The sequence below is a fragment of the Vigna unguiculata genome, chromosome 2 (genome assembly GCF_037176805.1).
Source record: "Vigna unguiculata cultivar grain cowpea cultivar isolate G323 ecotype 2 chromosome 2, ASM3717680v1, whole genome shotgun sequence".
Lineage (NCBI taxonomy): Eukaryota > Viridiplantae > Streptophyta > Magnoliopsida > Fabales > Fabaceae > Vigna > Vigna unguiculata.
In genome coordinates this window covers 25262050-25275806 of record NC_140793.1, presented here as the reverse complement: position 1 = coordinate 25275806, position 13757 = coordinate 25262050, and the positions used below count along the sequence as shown (strand labels likewise).

The 13757-nt window shown below is 35.1% G+C and overlaps 2 long non-coding RNA genes across 2 annotated transcripts; both read left to right on the top strand.

Annotated features, from left to right (window-relative positions):
* Nucleotides 1–1632: 1632 nt before the first annotated feature.
* On the top strand, nucleotides 1633–9205 carry LOC114168179 (uncharacterized). Its single transcript, XR_014993009.1, has 3 exons — nucleotides 1633–1846; nucleotides 2056–6785; nucleotides 9165–9205. It is a non-coding gene; the product is annotated as an uncharacterized LOC114168179 (long non-coding RNA).
* Nucleotides 9206–9305: 100 nt separating this feature from the next.
* On the top strand, nucleotides 9306–12988 carry LOC146888467 (uncharacterized). The gene is made up of 2 exons (XR_014993010.1): nucleotides 9306–10171; nucleotides 11711–12988. It is a non-coding gene; the product is annotated as an uncharacterized LOC146888467 (long non-coding RNA).
* Nucleotides 12989–13757: the final 769 nt, after the last annotated feature.

Here is a 13757-nt window from a genome sequence, read left to right as displayed (position 1 = left end):
TTATCCTTGGAATACTTTGTTGACAATATTGAGACTCATTGATCATGTTGAGACTCATTTATCTTTGGTTACTTTGTTGGTCATGTTGAGACTTATTTATCCTGAGTAACCACTACAAAATATAATAAATATAATACATTTATTATAGTGGGAGGTGTAAACCTTGGGGATTTAAATGAGTTGTTAGCTCATCTATCCTAACTAACCACCAAAAAATATAATACATTTGAGTTTACATTAAAGCTGGTAAAATAATTACATAAGATTAATTATAAATGATTTACTTTATAGAATTTGTATATGACATTATTTGAGTATGATTTGTGTTAATACTATGTGAAGAAATTTATTTGTTTTATTTGTTTTGTTACAGTAAAATTAAAATTTCACCAGTTTACCCTTGCGTTTTTGTGGATGTGGTTTTCACCTACGATGATCGTATATTTATGTCGATATGCGTAAGTAAATGGTCTTGCAGGTAGTATTGAGGATCAATAACAAGACTGTGAGTTGGTGAATAGGAATGGATGCAAGTATATATGTATATACCTATATACCTAATATCAGCAGTGCCTCATTGATATTAAATATCTTATTTTTGAAAAATCAACTTATAATTTTGGAGGATCGTGAATAATGTAATCTTTCATGAAATCGTGGTAGGTGGGAAAAAAGTCCTGATTTTTACCATGTGACACAAACTTTATGAGAACTTTAAGTTTGATCGTTAAAATATTGATTTATTCACAAAATATATTTGTTATTAATGGTAAGAAGAGACTTATTAAAAACCTTTTGATTAATCAATTTCATGTGTTTGTTCTAGAGCATAAGACAAGATTGTGAGTGATGAAAAATTATATCAAGATTATCATAGTAAATAATTTGTATATGGGAAGAGATTTAAAGTTCTATGAAGCCACTTCAACTAAACTCATGGACTTTGTTATTGTACTTGTTTTGACATCAAATATTGATTTTATAAACTAAGACAATATTTGGTCCGATAAATACATAGGCACAAAAAATAGACCTTTTATTATCCACATTAAAAGTCTTAGCATTGTTGTAGGCATACAAAACATACATATTTGGATGTAAATTACTCAAATATTTATTATTTTTTCCAAAGACTTAAATCTTACATCATCAATACTAAAGTTAATTAAATACACTTTCATATACAGATTTCATAAAGTGGTCAATTGTAACAAAATCAACGTTTATAATTAAGAGAATTAAATAAAAATGCAACGTTAGACTTTTAGTAACAATTTCATTTTCAAGAAAATCTTCTCTTTTTACTATGTATTTTTAAAAACTATTTATGTTTTTTTTACTTCATATACTTGAATTTAAGTGCATGTTTGTACTTACCTCAATGATAATCACACATCATTATATTCAAACCTAATGATCCATTATTACGACTGTATAGCCCTCAACATCTCTTATACGTGCATCATTTTTTGGGAATTTGAAATTGTGGGGACAAAATGATATCCTAAAATGTGAGTGTAGGAGAAAACTGTGGGGGTACAGAAAAAAATAGGTCTCAAACACACAGGCCCAGTTCTGGCAAGCCCAAACGCAACACCCACCGAGACCAAGTATAAAATTCTCATCTCCGCGGCGAGTTGCAAGCCTCTCTCAATCATCTTCCTTCTCTGTTTCCTCTACACATCTCAAATTTCGTACGAATAATCGCTGACAATTTATCGGAGAAATTTCTGCTCTTGAATCTTGATCATATCACATTTGTTGGATGAATATTTTAGATGACGAGTTATAAGAGAAATTGATGCTCTGGAACCATAGATCTTTCTTGAGCTTCAGATTATGTCAGGTAGTAAGTTGCATTTCGGCATTTTACTTGATCTAATTGTCTATTTTAATAGTTCTTTAACATCAAAACCAATTCCGGTGTTTCCATTCTTGAATTTCTTTTTGTTTCTTTAATCCTAGATAAGTAAATTACTGAAATCAGCTACATGCAGTAGCAATTTCCGGTGTTAGAATGGTTTGCGAGTTGTACTAATGGGTTTTTTAGTGCAGATTTTTTATACCCAACCCTATCCGTGCGATTCTTTCTCGTGAACTCGAGTTGTACTATTCTTATTATTCTTTTACAACAAAGAATGGAAGATACAAATGGTGCCATGATTAAACTCGCTGCTTACAACTATACACTTTGGAAACCAAGGATGGAGGATCTTCTTTATCATAAAGATTATTATGATCCTATATAACACAAAGGTATAAACGCCGATCCTACTAAGGATGCGGAATGGAAGAAGACGAATAGAAAAAGAATTGGTTTAATTAGACAATGGATTGATCATAGTGTCTTTCATCATGTGTCTCAAGAAGTTGATGCTTATGCTCTTTGAAAGAAGCCGAAAGATATGTATCAATCAAAGATAGCACGTAATAAGGCCCTCCTAGCGTGAAAGTTGGTGAGTATGAAATTGCGAAGTGGAATGTCGGTGGCTGAGCACACCAGTGAATTTCAAAATGTAGTAAACCAAATGTTTGTAGTGGAACTAAATCTTGATGATGAGATGCAAGCTCTCTTACTGCTTAGTTCTCTTCTTGATAATTGAGACACTGTAGTAGTCACTTGCAATAATTAAACTTCTGGTGGAAAACTCACTATGTCTATAGTGAAGGACGCCTTGTTCAATGAGGAAGTTAGGCGAAAAGAAAATGTCGTAAACAACGAGGAAGTCTTTGTCACAAAAGGTAGGGGGATACAGCGAAGGGAAAATCAAGGCAGATGGAGAGGAAGGAGCAAAAGTAGGGGTAAGTTAATAAGGGGCAGGTCAGTAGAAGGGTGGAAACCAAGGTGCTAGCAATATGGGATGAAAGGTCATTTCAAGAGAAATTGTAGAAGGTTACGAAGGGAGCAAGACCCAGAAAGCTCCCTAGCAAAGAGGGATGGGGAGACACAAGTCACAGTCCTTGAAGAGTTGTTGCATACACTGTTCAAGAAGAGTTATGCCTTGTAGAGTCGAGTGGAAAAGTTGAACGGACAACTGATACTGCAGACATTTGGCCTTGTGAAGATGGGAAATACCAGTGTTGCTAAGATTGTGGGTCTTGGCAATATCCAAATAGTAATAGATGTTGGGTGTAAACTTTGAAAGATGTATGACACCTGCAGGATCTTCGATTGAATCTACTTTCGATACGAACACTTGATCAACGGGGTTTTGAAAACCGCTTCCACAATGGCACGCGGGGTTTTGATCTAATTTCCGATTAACAAAGCATCTTGTGAAGATTTTGGCATCAGTAATAGCCATTATAGTGTTATGAATTTAAGTGTTTAGGTTAAACTGTCATAACTAATAACCATCGTTAATGTTTTCTTTCTTTAGGAATTAATATCATTCTGAATATGACGTAAACATCTGTTTTGAATTGATTCATTTGATGCGCAGCGAATTCTGTCTTCTTGGTTTCCTTGATCTTGTGACATAGATTTAGTTGGTACGTCTGTATACTTCCAAGTGATGCTGGAAAATTGCGCAAGGGTTTTGAGTTGCAATGAAATAAATTTCACGGAGATTCCACCTGATGGAAGTGACAAATAGTTTTTAATTCAATTAAGTAGACATGTAGGATTTGGTATCCTCATGAATGTGATTACATTTGATTATTTATTTTGACCCTTGCCTGGTTGGAGGTATGAAATGATGAACTGTTGTATGTACTTGCGTTTTTAGCTGTGATTGCTTAAGTTTTAACTTCGAAGGCCATAGCAGAATTTAGAATACATTTGATGTGGGAATGCTTTATGTAATAAATTGAATTCCTTCATTTGATGTGCAGCGAATTTTTTCTTCTTGGTTTCCTTGATCTTGTGACATAGATTTAGTTGGTATGTCTGTATACTTCCAAGTGATGCTGGAAAATTGCGCAAGGGTTTTGCGTTGCAATGAAATAAATTTCATGGAGATTCCACCTGATGGAAGTGACAAATAGTTTTTAATTCAATGAAGTAGACATGTAGGATTTGGTACCCTCATGAATGTGATTACATTTGATTATTTATTTTGACCCTTGCCTGGTTGGAGGTATGAAATGATGAAATGTTGTATGTACTTGCGTTTTTAGCTGTGATTGCTTAAGTTTTAACTTCGAAGGCCATAGCAGAATTTTGAATACATTTGATGTGGGAATGCTTTATGTAATAAATTGAATTCCTTCATTTGATGTGCAGCGAATTTTTTCTTCTTGGTTTCCTTGATCTTGTGACATAGATTTAGTTGGTACGTCTGTATACTTCCAAGTGATGCTGGAAAATTGCGCAAGGGTTTTGAGTTGCAATGAAATAAATTTCACGGAGATTCCACCTGATGGAAGTGACAAATAGTTTTTAATTCAATTAAGTAGACATGTAGGATTTGGTATCCTCATGAATGTGATTACATTTGATTATTTATTTTGACCCTTGCCTGGTTGGAGGTATGAAATGATGAAATGTTGTATGTACTTGCGTTTCTAGCTGTGATTGCTTAAGTTTTAACTTCGAAGGCCATAGCAGAATTTAGAATACATTTGATGTGGGAATGCTTTATGTAATAAATTGAATTCCTTCATTTGATGTGCAGCGAATTTTTTCTTCTTGGTTTCCTTGATCTTGTGACATAGATTTAGTTGGTACGTCTGTATACTTCCAAGTGATGCTGGAAAATTGCGCAAGGGTTTTGAGTTGCAATGAAATAAATTTCACGGAGATTCCACCTGATGGAAGTGACAAATAGTTTTTAATCAATTAAGTAGACATGTAGGATTTGGTATCCTCATGAATGTGATTACATTTGATTATTTATTTTGACCCTTGCCTGGTTGGAGGTATGAAATGATGAAATGTTGTATGTACTTGCGTTTTTAGCTGTGATTGCTTAAGTTTTAACTTCGAAGGCCATAGCAGAATTTAGAATACATTTGATGTGGGAATGCTTTATGTAATAAATTGAATTCCTTCATTTGATGTGCAGCGAATTTTTTCTTCTTGGTTTCATTGATCTTGTGACATAGATTTAGTTGATATGTCTGTATACTTCCAAGTGATGCTGGAAAATTGCGCAAGGGTTTTGAGTTGCAATGAAATAAATTTCATGGAGATTCCACCTGATGGAAGTGACAAATAATTTTTAATTCAATTAAGTAGACATGTAGGATTTGGTATCCTCATGAATGTGATTACATTTGATTATTTATTTTGACCCTTGCCTGGTTGGAGGTATGAAATGATGAAATGTTGTATGTACTTGCGTTTTTAGCTGTGATTGCTTAAGTTTTAACTTCGAAGGCCATAGCAGAATTTTGAATACATTTGATGTGGGAATGCTTTATGTAATAAATTGAATTCCTTCATTTGATGTGCATCGAATTTTTTCTTCATGGTTTCCTTGATCGTGTGACATAGATTTGGTTGGTACGTCTGTATACTTCCAAGTGATGCTGGAAAATTGCGCAAGGGTTTTGAGTTGCAATGAAATAAATTTCACGGAGATTCCACCTGATGGAAGTGACAAATAGTTTTTAATTCAATTAAGTAGACATGTAGGATTTGGTATCCTCATGAATGTGATTACATTTGATTATTTATTTTGACCCTTGCCTGGTTGGAGGTATGAAATGATGAAATGTTGTATGTACTTGCGTTTTTAGCTGTGATTGCTTAAGTTTTAACTTCGAAGGCCATAGCAGAATTTTGAATACATTTGATGTGGGAATTCTTTATGTAATAAATTGAATTTCTTCATTATTTTTCAGCGAATTTTTTCTTCTTGGTTTCCTTGATCTTGTGACATAGATTTAGTTGGTATGTCTGTATACTTCCAAGTGATGCTGGAAAATTGCGCAAGGGTTTTGAGTTGCAATGAAATAAATTTCATGGAGATTCCACCTGATGGAAGTGACAAATAATTTTTAATTCAATTAAGTAGACATGTAGGATTTGGTATTCTCATGAATGTGATTACATTTGATTATTTATTTTGACCCTTGCCTGGTTGGAGATATGAAATGATGAAATGTTGTATGTACTTGCGTTTTTAGCTGTGATTGTGTAAGTTTTATCTTCGAAGGCCATAAAAACATTTTGAATACATTTGATGTGTTAATGCTTTATGTAATGAACTGAATTCCTTCATCCAATTCATTGATTTTGTCTTGGATCTTCTGATATTTGTTTTCTATTTATGCCTGGATTGTTTAGTCTTGATCTTCAGGAATTCTTTATTTGATCTAGTTTCAGATTAATAAATGAAGCATGTTGTGAAGGTTTTGGCATTGGTAGTAGCCAGTACGGTGTTATGGATTGGCCTTTTACAAACTTCGGTAATTTCACATAGCTACACTTGGATGGTAGGTTCATATTATTATATGCTTGAATTTTATTTTTTATTTGATTTAAGTGACAATGTTTAAGTGACAAGATAGTTTTTTGGCTGGGGAGGCTTTCTGTTTCCAAGGGTGGGGCATGCAATTGTGTATGTGGATTCCCTATTGAGGGGGATTATGGCAACTAAATTGAAACCTAACCTAAGGCTTTTTAACAAAGTACTATGATCTTTTCCAGCTTCCTCAATCGTGTTGTAGTTCTAATGTGTTGAAATTTAATTACATCATGGTGACTATTCCTTGTTCTGTCCTCTGTGCAGCTACCTATATATTTTGTTGTGTCTTTAGGATGTTACGGTCTATTAATGGTTGGAGTTGGTTTGATGAATTTCCCAACCTGTCCTCAAGAAGCTCTATTGTTGCAGAAGGTATTCTTCTATGTTTTTTGTTCATTAGATATTGCAATGTAATGAAATTTTCTTAGTTTGGGGTTGTATAGTGCCTATGTAACATGCATGTTACATGATGTGTGCATGAGTAATTCACTCATTTCACAGCCGTGTGTGTTTACATAAAGGTATCTGGACTCATTTCACAGTTGTGTGTGTTTACACATTGTGGATTGAGAATTAAATATTATTAATATTATCAAATTAGACGCTATTTAGGTTTAAAAATTTTATGATAAAAGGATGTGTTCTCTTATAATATTACATTGGACTACTAAAAAATGAGTGAAGTCTTAAAAATTAACAACCACACAAACAAGCCAGTCATATTCCTGAGTGTCAACAAAGTCATCTCAAAGCATGTGGTGTGTGTCTATGAACCATTATAACTTAGTAGTTTCTAATTGTCAACAAAGTCATCTCAAAGCATGTGGTGTGTGTCTATGAACCATTATAACTTAGTAGTTTCTAATTGCTTATATTATGTTTGAAATGTTTGAAGACTCTACTCTAGTTTAAAGCATGTGGTGTGTGTCTCACTTGTTCTAATTTCTTAGGGACTTAATGGTTGTGTCATCTACAACTAGAGTTAGTAGAATTCTATCACCAAGATCATTTCCTCAGATTTATCATTTTTATTCAAAAAGAAATTCTAGGTGCAAAATTTGTAACGTGCCATTTAGTAGAGATTAAATCCTATAAAGGAAACATCTCATAGAATATAATATAAAGAACAACGCCATGGAGTATAAGTGTCACCCATTACAGTCATCCAAAATACTCGAAGAGAAAACTAAGGCACACCACGATGTCATTAACAAAACAAAATGTAATAGTTTGACAGTTGACCAAAATACATAGGCAATAGTGTCTACAGAGAATACTTGAAGGAATGAGATCCAACCATAGCTTGGCTACACGGTAGAGTTTTGATTACCCTGGTGACCACTAGGAATTTCCATATCTGCTCATATCAATAAATTGATGCTCATTTTAAAAAGGAAAACCACGCCCAAAACACAAAAGCAAACATAAAGGGTAAGATAGAGTAGAAATTATTTTAAGATGTTATGGCATACAGATACTTAAAACAAATCATAAACATGCAACAAGATTATGCAAACAATCATGTGATAGCAAACAAGTAAGACTCTAAAGCTCAATTATCCGGATATATATAATCGGTCGAATTCACCAGATGTTTGCACTTGTGATGGTCTCTACTACTCTGCAGAGCCATTGTCAATGGATTTCACCCTACCACGCACAAGGTTAGTCTTTAAACATCTAAGGTCACCTGCCAAAGACTAGGGCCTCGTGCTATTCTCACCACTTGAGTTAGTCCGCTCTACGTGAGACTAACTGACTTTTTAGAGTTTCAGGATGCATTCCTTACTTGAATCCTTACTTAATTATATACACTACACCTCAATGAAACTTTACTAAGAGGTCCATGAAATTATGTCTACCACATAAGGCATCACCATGAGATCTCACCAAGAGGTTCATAAAATTATGTCCATCACATATGACACTACCATGAGATCTCATCAAGAAGTTTATGGAATTACGTCCAATTCATACCATAGTCATGTCTCACCAACCAACCATAAATTTATCATGCATAACAAACTCATACCAATATCCAACCACCCACCCCATCATGTTTCATGAATTCATTCATACCAATCTCATCAATTCAATTCCCAATATATCATATAGAGCATACATGGCATCATACTTGAATTGTTTAAAGCACAAATCATCCAATCATTTGAAACACACACGTATACAATCAACTCTGTAAATCTCGTTCAGGCTAAAGAGTTCTTGCTCAGGCGAGAGGAACCCCTTGCTCAAGCTACCAAATCTCGCCTGGGTGAGATTGCAAATAGAGGGCACATCGAGGTCTTGCTCAAGCTAGCCCATCTTGCTTAGGCGAGACTACTCTTGCTCAGGCGAGTGGCCTTTGCTTAGGCAAATCCTCAAAACAAAGAGGGGGCGAGTTTCTATTGTTCTCGCTAAGGCGAGAGATCCTCGCCTAAGCAAGAGCTTTTTGTTTTGAGTGACCACTCCGCTTGCCTGGGCGAGTTCAGCAGAACTCACTGCTCTCATGCGTGCAAAACCAGCAAAGTTCAACTCAAGCACCCACAGTTCATTCTCACAGAGGCACAAACATCATCTAATCATTTTAAACATAAAACAGATGTTAGCTAACAACATAGACAACCTGATGTGACCCCAACAAGGCTCATAGCTTGGGCCATTAGCTAGGCCCATTCTTTTTAATTTCTTTTATTTTCTTTTATTTTCAATTAAATAAAACTTGTTCTAATTGGGTTGGTTTACTAATTGCAGCCTATCTTTCATGATACCAAATTCTTTAAATGTTGCCATCGGGCCTGTGGCCCTATTCACAACCAATCTATTCAAGTATGTGATGATGTGTGGAATGGAGCGTGTATGTTGGATCAGCTAAAGCCAACATTTGCTTCTACATAGCAGCACTTTTAATTGGGCCTGAGCCCAATTATCCCATACCTCACGCGTCCAATTCCTTCACAACAGCCAACAATTTCCTTTGTTCAGCATCCACCAAGCCCACACATCACGGAAGCCTCTGCCAGGGTTTTCTTCACCACGCGTGGAACACCAGCCGCTAGGGTTCAACGTGTCCTTGTTTTGCTTGATCCCTCCTTGTCTCCTTTCACGTGTTCCTTCCATCACGATAGCACCGTTAGGTTTCAACGTTGCTGCCCCAACCCATTTTCCCGTTAGGACTTGTACACGGCCTCGCTGCCATTAGATCATTTCCTTCCCTCCATTCTTTTCTGGTTGCCTTTCTTCTATAAAAGGTTAACCTTTGTTTGTAATCAACAGCATTTGATGAATGATAAATTTAGTAGAGATCACTGCCACCGTTCGTCTTAGCTCCCCTTTCCCTTTAGACGAGGATTTCCCCTCCTAGGGTTACCAAACCAGTAAGATACGAGAGCAATCTGAGTGTTAAACTCCAAATCCAAGTCTTCCGCTGCGTTTCCCTCGCACTCTGCGAGTTTCAATCGGTAGAACGCTGATTGGAGAGGCTTTCCGGCGATTACCGCGACAGAGGAGTCTCATCAAGTGGTATTCAGAGCCACTCGTGCTTGGATCGCGCTGAGATAAGTTTCTTCTTTATCTCTGGTTTTTCTTCTTAGATGTTTGCTTCTGTCTTGTTCTCTATTCGATTGCATTTTTGCTTATCTGTGTTGAATCTGTGCTGAAAATTTTCTCGCTGATATTGATTCAAATTCCTTGTTTTGATTGCCTTGGATCAATACAGATTATATCATGTCATAGCTCTCTGCTCCTGCGCTCCAATGCATGTCCGTAGGTTTATTTCAATTTTTATACCTAGCTTTACATTTTTCTGATCTATGTTTTGTCTTAGGAATTGTTTAGTTCCTTTATATGTCACTGATTCCATAGCAGTTGTGCCTAAAATGTGTTTTGTTCACTGTTTTGTATTTGTTTCGGTCTTTGTTCTGTATTGAATGATTAATTTCTGTGTTTTGTGGAGTTCTTTAATTGCTATTAGATCACTAGCAATTTTCTGCAGTTCATGATTCTAGTTTCAGTTTAATTTGTGCTTGTTGTTCCATTCGCTGTTTTGCGATACTTACTGCTGTGTAACAAATTCAATTTTGCCATATAATTTTGTGCTGGTGCATTCTGGATTAACTATCTTTGTGGATACAATTTGTTATGCAGAGTTGTACCTTGACCGTTCTGTTTTGGCTAAATCATATCTATCTGTTATGGTTGAGTGACTTAGTTTTTGGCCATTTCTGTTTATCTGATATGTGTTGAAAAAGTATTTCAGTTTGTTAATTGGAAAAATCTTGGCTGATTTGCTATGTGTTGTTCCTGTTTGAATAGTTTCCAATTATTTGACATTAAATCTGGTTTGATCACTTCTATTTGCTATATCACAATTTTTTTTGTATATGTGATTGGCCTAGTATCTGCAGTTTCATTTTTTTGCTTTGATTGTGTTGGCCAATTTCTTGGTTTGGTTCACATCTGTGTGCATTGACCGTGGGCTTACTTGTGAGTTACAACTTGCTTTTATTTCTATGCAGTAGCACTTTGTGGTGCCATGATTTTCGTAGTCTATAGCCAGCATCAGTGTTTTAAAATCTGTTGCATCTGTCTGTGTTATTACACTGTTGACTTTGTTTAGTGTAACTGTATCATCTGTGTGATTCACCAAATCAGTTTTGGTTGTGTGAAACAGTTTTGTTAATTGGTTACTGCACTGCCATGCCAAGATTTGTTTCTTTTGTTTCCTTGTGTGATACTTTCAAAATTGATTTTTGAGTTGAATTAATTGCTTCTACTCTGTCATATGCACTTGTTAGTTGAATTGGAATGGGAAGACTGAACTTGCTGTGACCTATGGCTTCAAATGCTAATAAGTGAAAACCACTTTGAGCGTTGAAAGAAAAGAAAAGAATCCCTGGAAAAGCACATCTGCTTAGAAAAATCTACCACGGAATGTTATGGAATGAATTAAGTGTTTGTGTAAAAGTGGCCTAGTCACCACAACATATTTGTACTGTCCATTTCAACTCTTGTTTGCATATGTTCTCATTGTTAATTCAACTTATTTTGAGTCTTGTTTGATTTTAGTTTTCTTCATCTTATTCTAGACTTATTCTTTAGGTTCTTTTTTGTGTGCCATATTTTCTTGCTTTGCTTGTTTTGCTTGCTTATTCCATTGAGTTTGTCCTTTAATCTTTCAATTGATGTTGTCCCATTCTTTCATTTGAGCTTTTATTGATTTTCTGCCTTGCTATTCTTAAGTGGAAGCACTTGCTTTTCTTGGATTTTCTTTGCTCTGGACACTCACTATTGTTTGGCAGCCCTTGTAGGTGCAATTTCATCTTGAAGGTTGAGTTGTTATGAGTGACTCAGCTGTGAGAGTATACTGTCGAGAGGAAACAGGAGTGAGTGGGACTTTTGAGCACTACCGTGACATTGGAAGGAGTGTACCACGAGAGACTTCATAGGAGTGAGCTGGGACACATTTACACACTGGACCGAGAGGGAGAATAGCTAGAAAACTGCATCCAGAAGCGTAGTTCTTTTTGTATTACTTCTGTTTTCATACTTGTGTAGTTTTTTTCAATTTCAGTTTTTCCTTTCATTTGGCTTAGGTGGGAAAATGCTTTAGAGCAATTCCATCCTTAGCAAAGTTGTAATAGTTAAGCGTGTAGTGTGAGGTTCAAGGGATTCCAAAGGCCACTTGAATTTTCACTTAGGATTTTTCGTCTAGTTTATGTTTTCAGTCTTTATGTTTTTTGCTTTTATGTTTTCTGCCTTTATGTTTTAAATGTCCAGGTTTTGTGTGAATTGTATGTGTCCTTCTCTGTTTTAGGTCACCGTAATATCTAGGTGTGATGTTTAACACCTAGTTGACTTTTCTTTTGTCATAAGTTTTTACACACTATTTCACACACACTGTTTCACTTTGAATTTTTATTAAGAATTTTTGTGAAAGAAATTTAGAGATCTCTGACTAGGAAAGGCTTGGTTCTTAAATTTGTCCAGACTCACCTCCCTTTCTTGGGAGTATATTTAGAAATCTTTTCCATTATTTTTTCTTTAGAAATTCTTCAAGTTTCTTTGTGAACAATTGTTTTGATAAAAACTTTGTCTAGTCGTATGCATGTAGATAAGCATAGTAGTGTGCATTTAGGTAGGCATAATAGTAATGAGTTGTATCACACCATTCATAGTAACATTCCATTCTTTGGAGAAGATATAAGATCAATATCATTTAGGGATTGGATGTGGGATACAAAGAAATTGGTGCAATCCTTGTTTAGTAAATATAGGCAAATAGATATTCCTAGACATGTTACTTCTAGGTTTGTAGGACATGCCTTTGAGTGGTGGCAAACTAGAGAGTATAAAGTGAAAAAGGGGAGAAAATCATGCGTCAATACATTTTATGAATTAAAAACATGCATGTGGAAACATTTCATTCCCCCTTCATTTAGAATCACTAAAGAGCAACAAGTTAGGATAGAAGAATTAATTGACATAGGGGATGTATTCATCCAAAACATTGGTAAGTTTTTTAGACTAGAAAAAGATTTCAAGAATAATTTGGACTTGCTTTTGAGTGAACAAAGAAATAGAGAAAAACATAAGAGAGAGAAAACAAAACTTAAAAAGCTTTGAGAGTATGAAAAGAATAGAGAAAAAGAAGAGCTTGAGAAGCTTTGTGCTGAAAGAGAACACGAGGAAAAAGAGATAAAAGAGAAGAAGAAAAGAGAGGAGAAGAAAAGGCAAAAGAGGAAAGTCTAAGAAAAGTTAAAGAGAATGAGAGGAAAGACAAAAAATAAGACAAGAGAGTGAGCTTGAAATATAATCACAAGTGGTAGAGTTCAAGATCATTTTAAAAGCAAAAAGGGAATTCATTGTTAAGGATTTGGTGTTCAATCCTTCACCAATCCCTTCAATTAAGTTCCAACTTTCAAAGGGAGTTCTCCCCTCTTTAAACTCTATTCACTTTATCATTAAAATTTTTAAGTTGTTTTCCTCTCAAACATTTTGTTCTTCATTTCATTTCCTTATTTCATCCTTCTTAACATCTTGTACAAATACACACTTTGACTCTAAAATTCTTTTCAAAAATCATCTTATTCAAAGTGTAAGATACTGTTTTTGTGAAGTGGGTATAATATTGGCTTTTTCCAAATTTACAAGTCCATTATCACACATTTTTCAATCAATTAATATCATTTTGTTTGATGACTATTGCATATTAGCTTTTTATCCTGGTAGAATCTTAAATTTTGGTTGTTGTGAACTTTATCACCCTCTTTGATCTGAGGACAAATACTCTTCAAGAGGGAGGGGATGATGTGATCCCAATGTGATCCCAATAAGGCTCATAGCTTG